The 9,572-nt window shown below is 38.9% G+C and overlaps 1 protein-coding gene across 4 annotated transcripts in view; it reads left to right on the forward strand.

Annotated features, from left to right (window-relative positions):
- The window catches only part of asic4a (acid-sensing (proton-gated) ion channel family member 4a), a 157,273-nt gene that overhangs the window by 4,355 nt on the left and 143,346 nt on the right, over positions 1-9,572 (forward strand). For all 4 annotated transcript variants that reach the window (XM_036209589.1, XM_024286430.2, XM_036209590.1 and 1 more), the window contains exons 2-4: positions 2,134-2,450; positions 3,370-3,480; positions 4,240-4,359. The gene's annotated coding sequence lies outside the window, so the exon portion shown is untranslated. The remainder of the gene's footprint in view (positions 1-2,133; positions 2,451-3,369; positions 3,481-4,239; positions 4,360-9,572) is intronic.

Genomic DNA, 9,572 nt, shown 5'->3' on the forward strand with positions numbered 1-9,572 from the left:
ATCTATCCAACAATTTATCCTTCCATCAATCCATCCATCCGTCCATCCATTTATCCATCCATCCATCCATCTATCCAACAATTTATCCATCTATCCGTCCGTCCGTCCATTTTTTTGACATCTAAATTCCTTTCTAGGTTGCTGGAGCTTATCCTCGCTACAGTTGGGCAGAGTTAACCCTTGACAGGTCGTCAGTCTGTCGCAGAGCCACAAAGCCACAACCCCCCCCCCCCCCCCCCAAGTCACCTAAGAAACAAGTCAGAGACGGCATTTAACCTCAGCAGCATGTTTTTTGACAGTGGGAGGAACCATGGCATTTGTTTCATTATGTCCTCCAGAACACAGGGGGCGGTACGGTGGTGCAGTGTTCACCGCTCTCGTCTCACAGTGAAAAGGCCCTGGTTCAAGGACCATCTGGGTTGTTTCTGTGTGGAGTTAGCATGTTCTCCCCGTGCATGTGTCCATAAACATGCGTCACAGGGTTAATGGGATTTAAAGGTGTGATTGTGGTTGTATGTATGATCATGTGATGGAGTGATGAAGTGTCCAGGGTAACCCCGAACACAACTAGACTAAAATGGAAGATGTTTGAGTGAATTCAAAAGTTAACAAAGCTAATCTGGCAACCCTGATACCAATCCCAAATCTCAGATTGAACCATAATCCAACCCATCTGTTGGGAGATGGCTGGACTCCTGACAGTGTAAGACCTGAAAAGAACCTGAAACATTAAAAACTTCTTCATGACTATCAGGCATTACAATAATTCAAGTGAGTTTCCTTCATGTCTCCCTGTTATTTAAAAAACATAATTTTTCTGGGATTAATTAAACCCTAAACTGACTTCATGAACTAAAACAACAAAATAGCACCAAAAAAACTTGATAAATGAAGAGAACACACAAACACGGTTCGACTTTTTCAATCAAACCTGCATGTTTTCTATGATTGCTGCACAAATCCAGGCAAATTATTGTTACCAAGCCGAAAGCAAATGCTAATTAAGCTCCACTTAGTCATTTATGCATAATTAGTTGATATCTAACAGGCAGCCCCGCCTCTTCTGGCAGCATGCGGCCCACCTGAGAGTCGAACATTTGCAGAGGGAGGAGCGGCAGAGGCTGATGCCACAGACGGTTAGGACTGACGAAAACCCACAGCCAGAGCTGAAAGCAGCTCAGCAGAACCGGGCCGGCCTCAACGCGCTTTTATCAGGAAACAAGTGGATATTCTTCCCACAAAATACACTAATGCTTCTCAACTTTAACGTCAGGTTCTTTAAACCGTCCTCCCAGCAGTCTGTCAGCTTTAGGTTTCAATTTCTTTTTTCCGTAATAACTCTGTTCCTGGTAATAGTTTCGTCTGTTCCTGCGACTCTGATGCAGAAAAATCATTTTACCTGTAATTTCCTCCATTAGAGCACAGCTGGAAACCAAAGCCATCTTTATTCCAACAACAGTCTAACAAACAGAACATCTTAACCGCTAACAGCTTTTAAGGTGGAATCCTTCCTTTCATGCTCCTCGTGTTTGATTTACAAATCTCTCTGCCACCTTTAATGATGTTCAGGTAAATTCAGCCTCAAAAACACACAAAAAGGCAATATCTGCTGTGTTCATTTGGAACTGGAAAGGAGGGAAGACGGTAATTTGATGAGCACAGTTCAGGTGATTGAGTTAGTGTTGGGAAAATGATGAGGGAAAATGAAAAGCTGTGGTGGCCGATCGACGCGTTCACACTCACTGATTGTTGCACTTTAATGACAGGTTCCATCAGAAACTTCTCTTCTAGCAAAGGTCCGGTGCTGCCTTTCAAACCAAAGTCAACTGGTGTAAATAAAACGGTTCTTTAAAAATCTCAACCAGGTTTAGAAATATTTTCTCCAGACATTTAAATAGTTTTGGATAGATTTGAACTCCTAACCTTCCGGTGTCTGGACGGACACTCTACCACAAGACCACCAAGTTACCACTTACTTTTATTTTGTATTATTTAGGTAGGGTTTCAGTTTCTGCTCTCATGCTTTCTTCAGTTTTAGCTAATTAATTTATATGAAATTTTAACCTTCATTGTAATTCTGTTTTATTTGCTTAACAAATGTTGTATTTTATTGTTGTATTGATTCCTCCCCAGGGCTCCCTTGAAAAAGAGGTTTTAAATCTCAATGGGATCCACCCCTGGTTAAATAAAGGTTAAGAAAGAAACTCCTCCATCACGTTTGTTGACTCCAAATCCAAGAAACTGAAGAGATCAAAAGTAAAGAATGAAATTACTTTAAGTAAAACGTTTTCATGATAGTATTGAAATATTCCTCATATTCCTGTTATTGCTCTTATGTTTTCTCCTGCTTGGCGTGCTGATTATGAGACAACGCGACGACTCGAGGATGTGATTCCAGGTCAGAATGACTGGCAGAGGAAGAACGGAGAGCGGCGTCGCCATGACGTCCGGTAATGTCATCCTACAACTGATGTTTGACAACACAACGATTATGAAGATTTTGAACTTTTAAGTTTCTGAAGGTTTTATAAACGTAATTATAGTTGGTATAGATTCTGATGTCTTCTGTTTCCTGTCTCATCTGCAAAAAACATCTTAATTCTAGAAAAAAAGTATTTCTTTTCAGTAGAAATTGACTAGAAACAAGTCAAATTATCTGCCAGTGCAGCTGCTGAATTTTACTCGACAAGATTTCTTGATTTAAGAACTAATACCCTTAGACCTTAGTTAATAGGTTCAATCTTGAAAGTAGCAATAATGTAAGACAAAAAAACTAGAATATATGAGGTTGATCAAAATGTATTTTCTACCTGTAAATATTGTAAAGCCGTTCAAATCAGTCTTGAAATGGATTTTTATGTTTTAAGTTTTTCAAAAGTGATAACATCTAAATAAACTTAAATGAAGAGATTCTCTTGTCCTTAAATCAGGCCTGCCAATACATATTCTTCTTAAAACAAGTTTAATAATCTTACACATGTTGACATCTAAAATCAAGATTATATACTTTTCTGATGAATAATCTTCGGTAGGTTGACAACATTTGCAGTCTGGTAATGTTACACAAACAAATAAGTCTCCTTTTTCTCCTTTACAAACTTTACGATGGTGCATGTTTGTCAGACTTTAGTACCTGGAGAAAACAAACACCTTCTAGCCCGAAAGGCAAAAAGCTCCAGTAAGAACCTCCAGGTGAACGAGAACAGAAGAAAACATCATCGCCACCGGGCACCAGAGCTGCAGCTCCTCATCCGGCTCTTCTGCCACTTATCAAAGTCGATTTTGATTTTAACGATAAATAATCAAACAGCTGTAAGTGTTAGCAGCATTTAACGTGTTTTAACATGCCTGTTTTCTTTTATGCTCCAGGATTTGACGGCTCTTCTACTCGGCTCCTCCGAGGAGCGTTATTATTCCGCTCACAAACACAACAGCCTGGAAGCGATGGACGCCGGATTAAAGGATAGGACTGTGTTGCAGGTATAGCCACAGAACAAATAAAACTTTTATTTTCCATCAATAACTCGGTCCAGTTAATGATGTGGGAGTAATAAAGTACCAGTAAGTACCGCATGTATACAGTACGAAACATCTAGAAAATGACCTGGAAAACAGCTTACCTGAGTCACTTACCTGGAAAAACTGAGCAAACAGTTCTGTGTAAATGAATGTTTGCAGTCGTTTTGTGGAAAACTGGATGTCTGGATGAAAATACTGAAGTGTTTAGACGACTCTTGATGAAGCTGCAGGTACAGCAGCTGTCTTTGAAGGCTGCTGCTTGTCCTGCAGAACATTTCTGGTGTCGAGAGGAAATCCACTTACTGTTTTCTGCTTGTGCCTGAATAGCAGATTAACCCGCGGGGATTAAATGACCCTACAGCTGCTGCAGACTGTTGGAACGAGGCGTCTGCAGAGACCCTCCTCCCATACCTGCCGTGTTCCTTGAGCAAACATCTGACGGGCCAAAAGGAGATTTTTTTAATCCAGCTTTTCATATTGTTCAATGATCAGAATAAGAGACATTTTTCTACTTTTATTTACAAATGGATACACATTTATGTGTACATGAATAGACAAAGATACTTTTGTGTTTACAATATTCTGTTAGCTCAAACTGAAGAAAAACAACAACACACCATCTCAGTTAAACCATTAAAACATTCTAAAAAGGAGAAACTGGAAACTGGTCGGGCATACTGAACATTTTCTAAATAAAGTTTTTGTATCTTATTTCCTCAGCAAAAAACTGGGGGAGGTTAGCAGAGGACTACCTCAACAACTTGGGGGCTCGTCCGGGATGAGGAGATAGTTTTGTGGGAGGGTACCAGCATCTTCAAGTCCAGGCTCACATCAGATAAGGTAAGCAGACGCCTGTAATTCCAGGTGTGCTCCTTTTTCCACCTCAGCAGAACATGAACACTCACCTGAGCACAGGTGTCAGCTCACCTGAGCACACATAGAATGAAAGGCTTTACAAGTGTTGGCTTATATACATCAATGTGTGTGCGTGGACTGTAGTTGTGTTTTTTAGATATGGACAAGTTTGTATGTGAAGATATTTGGAGCCAACAGGTATGTTTTTAACATTTGAGTGGACAGGCTCCGCCCCTTTAGACTAACATTTACACCTGACAGGAATGATGATAAACTCCCAGCATCTTGGTTCTTGTTGCTTCATGAGTTCGTCTTTAGTTAGTTCAGTTACAAAAGAGGTTTATACAAACATACACCTCGTGTGTCAGAAGAACCTTAACATCCGGTTGTGACCGTAGAATCTGTTCAACACAAAAGGCTCTCAGCTCTGATCTGTTCGCTCAGCTGATGGAAAGGACAAATAAAATACGGAGAAAAGAACTTTAACAAAAATCAGTGAAACAAACACCAACAGGCTCAGACTCAAACGAGAAACAGCTCCAAATTTGAAAAAACAAAAACAAATTTATTGTAAAACTCTAACTTTAGAGAGAAGTGAGGAGGTCACATATAAGGTTGTACACTTACACCAAAAACAGTCGATAAAACAGATGAGTAACCGGAGCAAAAACTCTCCAGGTCAGGACAAAGACACACGATGGCGAGCTCTGACTCTGGTCCTCTACCTCTGGGCAAATGTCAGAGTCTGGATTTGGAGAAATGTGACCTATGTAAGACTTTGAATTGAATTAAAGCCACACGTGGCGTCGTACGGCCTGCAGGAGCTCCGCCTCTGCTCTCTGTGCCGCCTTTGACCCGCCCGACCAGATAAACAGCTGCTCACGACCCTCACTCGCTCCTCTGCCACATGGTCAGCATTTTAAAGGGTTGGTTTTGTCTCTATAGCAACCATTTTACTTTTTGGTGACAAAATGGTTTATTTCATTCTTATGTTCATGTTGTTCAATCATATCGTCTCTTTGAGTTTGAGGCAATCATTCACATGTTATATTATAAGTTAAGTTAAAGTCACAATAGTCTTCACAAAAATCACATTCTTGTTTTATTTTAGTTTGGTTTAGTTCTTTCATTTTCATCGCACACAATAAAACTTTCATCATACTTTTGTCTTTGGTGAAATGAAAGGAACAGAAAGAACAAACTAACTGTTTCTGCCCCATTTAACTAAATCAATCGAGCTTTCTGAACTGAATCTATATGTTTGTGTTTTAACGTTAAAATGTCAACTGGATGGAAAAAGCAACAAAAGAAGACAAACAAAAACAACAAAACAAAAACAAGAAAGAAACAAGCAGCAAAAGTAAAATAAACCAAACACCTCAGATTTATTTTATTTTATTTAACCCTTATAATTCTTCTTGTGTGACCTTTTGTTTTTTCACAGTTTTTTAAATGTAATAATTGAACTAGACGCTTTTATTGATTTTTCCAGATTATTCCACAGTCTGATCCCCTACACAGAAACAAACACTTATTTCCATTATTTTTGTTCTGACTTTGTTTGTTTAGAAAATTTCATTTCCTTTTCAGTCATAATTTCTCTTTATTCTTCAAACTTTGTTTGCATTTAATGTTTCAGACTTTCATGATGTGCTCTATCCATGAGCCTCAAGATAAAACGATCGAGTAAGTCTTTAAGTTAGAATATTTTCAGCGTTATAAACAGTGGTGTAGTAGGATGTCCCAATAGTGATGATTCTTATTACTTGTTTCTGTAATATAAATATGGAGCTTATTGATTTCTTATTCCCATTTCCCCAAATTTCTATGGAATATGTCAGATATCGAAGAATAAATGATTTTTACCATTTGACTTTATAAAACAGTGCTATCGTTTTTGCTGTCTTTGTTTTTATGAAGTTGATATGTGACTTCCAGCGTATTTTATCATCTATAATTACTCCTTGAAACTTGTTTCATCTGAAAACCTGCAATTTGTGGGTCTGATTTAATGTAGAATCTCCAAGAGAAGACACTGGGAACGATTAGCACTCACTTCCTGTGACTGAAAACTGAAGTTTCAGACAGTAGATTCTCTGCACTTGAATCTCCCCTGGGGGAGAGGTGAGAAAGAAAAAGTTAAAAGTCACTCTAAATTCTCAGAAATGGACTGACGTTTTTGAACGAGTTCCTCAATTAGGGAGCTCCACTATTAATGGTTTCTCAGCAACTAAATGTCTGATCGCTGCTATAAACGAGCACAAATATAATCATTTTGTAAATTAAATAAAATCTGCTCTGCAGGCGCATCCGAGTCGTTTTCACACTCATTACAAACAACGTAAACAAAGCTAACTACTTAAATTAATCGTCAAATTTCATCATCAAAGCATCAAAAACGATGATCAAGTGTAGTTTAGTTTAAAACGTGTCAAAGTCGAGGCCCGGGGGCCGGATCCGGCCCTCCAGGTAATTCTATCCGGCCCTCCAGATCATTTTATTTTATTGTTATTAATGACCCGATGTTGTCTTATTTCTAACTTGTATAATTTTGACAAAATATATTTTTATGGAGAGTAAAATATTGAAAGTTATTTAAGGTTTAAGTTGATTTATTCTGGAATAATATTCCTGAGTTTTTATTATTCATGATTATGTTAAAAAGTTACAGTTTTAAAGGTTTATAAATTCACACTCTGTTAACTTTTTGGACTATTTTGGCATTTACTAAGATATTTTTCATTCATTTGAAGTTTAGCTGTTTTTTTCAGCTACATGCTAGCTGTTTGGCTACGTTTTTTTTGCTTTAGTTTTTAGGCTAATTTGTCATTTAGACAATATTTCAGCTGGCTATCAGCTTCAGCGTTTTTAGCTATCAATTTCAGCATCTTCATCAGCCAAATTCAGCTTCCAGCATTCACACTAGCATTATCACAGGTAATGCTATATATCTAGCTCATAATTATGTTAAAAAGTTACAGTTTTTAAGTTTTAAACATTGGCATTCTGCTAGGTTCCTGGACTATTTTGGCATTTACTAAGATTTTTTTAGGTTATTTTGGAGTTCAGCTAAAATTTCAGCTGCACGCTAGCTGTTCTGGGTAACCTTAGTTCTTTTTGTTTTGCTTTTTAGGCTAATTTGGCATTTAGATAATATTTTAGCGTTATTAACTATCAGCTTCAGCATCTTCAGCGTCCAAATTCATTTTACAGCATTCACACTAGCATTATATATCTAGTTTATAATTATGTTAAAAATGTACAGTTTAAAAGTTTAAAAATGTAGTTTTAGAGTGTTCACTAATGTTTCTTCTGTTCAACCTAAGGTGTGTTTTGGATTTTGGCCTCTTGTGCGATTGAGTTTGACACACAGACTAGAAATCTTTGCTCCGTCTGCCTGTCAGATGAACTCTGTTTTACTTCATAGGATCATTTACTAACAGCATTAAAACATTCACCTGACTCCCTGTAAGGCCGGTCGAGAGGTGCAGCTCCACCGAGGCCAGCGCCATATTTTCTGCTGTAAGAGCCGGAGAGCTGGAACGGAACCAAAATTCATGGAGTTGCTCTTTTGGCCAAATTCCATCTTCCCAGCAAGTTTCATGAAATTCATCTCAGCACTTTTAGCTTCCTCCTGCAGTAAACACACAGTCGAGACACGAAGGTTTAGGGTTTGTGAAGAGAAATGGTTTCAAACGTTGTGATCAAGTTTGTCTGCAGAGTCAACTAAGACACATCTTCATTGTTGTTCTGTCTTATAATTAAAGAGTTGTTCACAGTGAACCCTCTTTAGCTGCTGTTTTCTGGGCAGCAGAGCCATATTGTTGCTTTTGCCCGTCCTGGCTCCACCGTGAACCTCCTGCTCGGCTGGGTTTCTATGTAAAGCTTTGATTGTTGCATATGCATGCGAGTTCCTGCCTTTCCTCCTGATAACAGAAGGACGCAGTCTGACTTCAAATGAGTTCATTTCTAAATAAATAAGCAGATGAAGCCTCAATGGTAGCGTGTTGCTAAGAGGAGCTGGACCAGTTTCTGGTCTGTCACTCCAGAACCTTCTGTCAATGATACAACCCTTAAAAAGACGGAGGACTTCAGAGAAACAACAGATTTAGGAGTCTGTTAACAAACATTTTCCTTGTTAAGGTCTTCTCATTTTGTTCCAGTTTAGGACTCTTGACCCCAAATGACAAATGTTTACACCAGTAAAGGAGTGAAGCTCATATTCTGATAGTTAATAGCTGTTTATTTGCTAATTAATTTCTAAAACCAATTAAAAAATCTCAGAGACACCAATGTACAATTTTTGAAATGACAACTGTTGCCTTGAGGCGACAATAATGGAGTCTTAATGACTTTGTCACAAGTTAATATCTGTTGTTCAGAACATGTGGGCCATCCTGGTTCTGTTTTAAACCCGAAAGAATAAAGAGATGGCCGTTTTACTTCAGTCGACCTGACCTTTCCTGGACTAACAGTTGAAACACATTTCAGAAATAATTTAAACCTCCTTTTTGTCCCTTTGAGAAAGAAAATTTGAACATTTGAGTTGGATAAAGTTGTAGTTTTTCCACATCAGAATAATAATTATCAGAACATTCTACCACACTGTGTGGTCTCAAGTGTTGGACTGGATTCTTCAGGAATCAGAGCTCTGTCTCCCCCTTTGGTCTCCAGAATACTGACACTACATCTCCCAGCAGCCCCAGCGCACAGTTATGGATGCTGCTCAGCTGACTGTCATTGCCAATCACCCACAGGACCCTTAAGCTCTGCACAGATTCTTGTTCAGTGCGAAGTATTGTTTTGTGTCATCCTGCCTGCATTACTGAGCGTTTCTATCTGGACCTGATCTTCTGGTCCTGACTCTGCTTCTTCTCTGATTCCGCCTGCCCTGACCCTCGTCTGGACTCTGATTCCTTTGATGCTCGTGATTGACCTCTGCCTGTCTGACCCAGATTTAGCTTTATGGACCTGCAGCTGTGCTTTCTTCCTGTCTGAACTAAAGAACCTGCTGCAGGTGGAACCAGAGGCGTCTGTCTGTCTGTCGGTGATAGTAATGATGGTTGATCCGTTTTTACTGCATCACATGTGAGTCATCTGCTCTGAAAGTCGCTTTTACCTTAACCCTTTAACTACCCCCCAAAAAAAGAAAAAAGGAATTTTATTCTGATGCTTATTGCCTTGGTACGGAACCCCTA

The sequence above is a fragment of the Oryzias melastigma genome, linkage group LG21, assembly GCF_002922805.2.
Source record: "Oryzias melastigma strain HK-1 linkage group LG21, ASM292280v2, whole genome shotgun sequence".
Classification (NCBI taxonomy): Eukaryota; Metazoa; Chordata; class Actinopteri; order Beloniformes; family Adrianichthyidae; genus Oryzias; species Oryzias melastigma.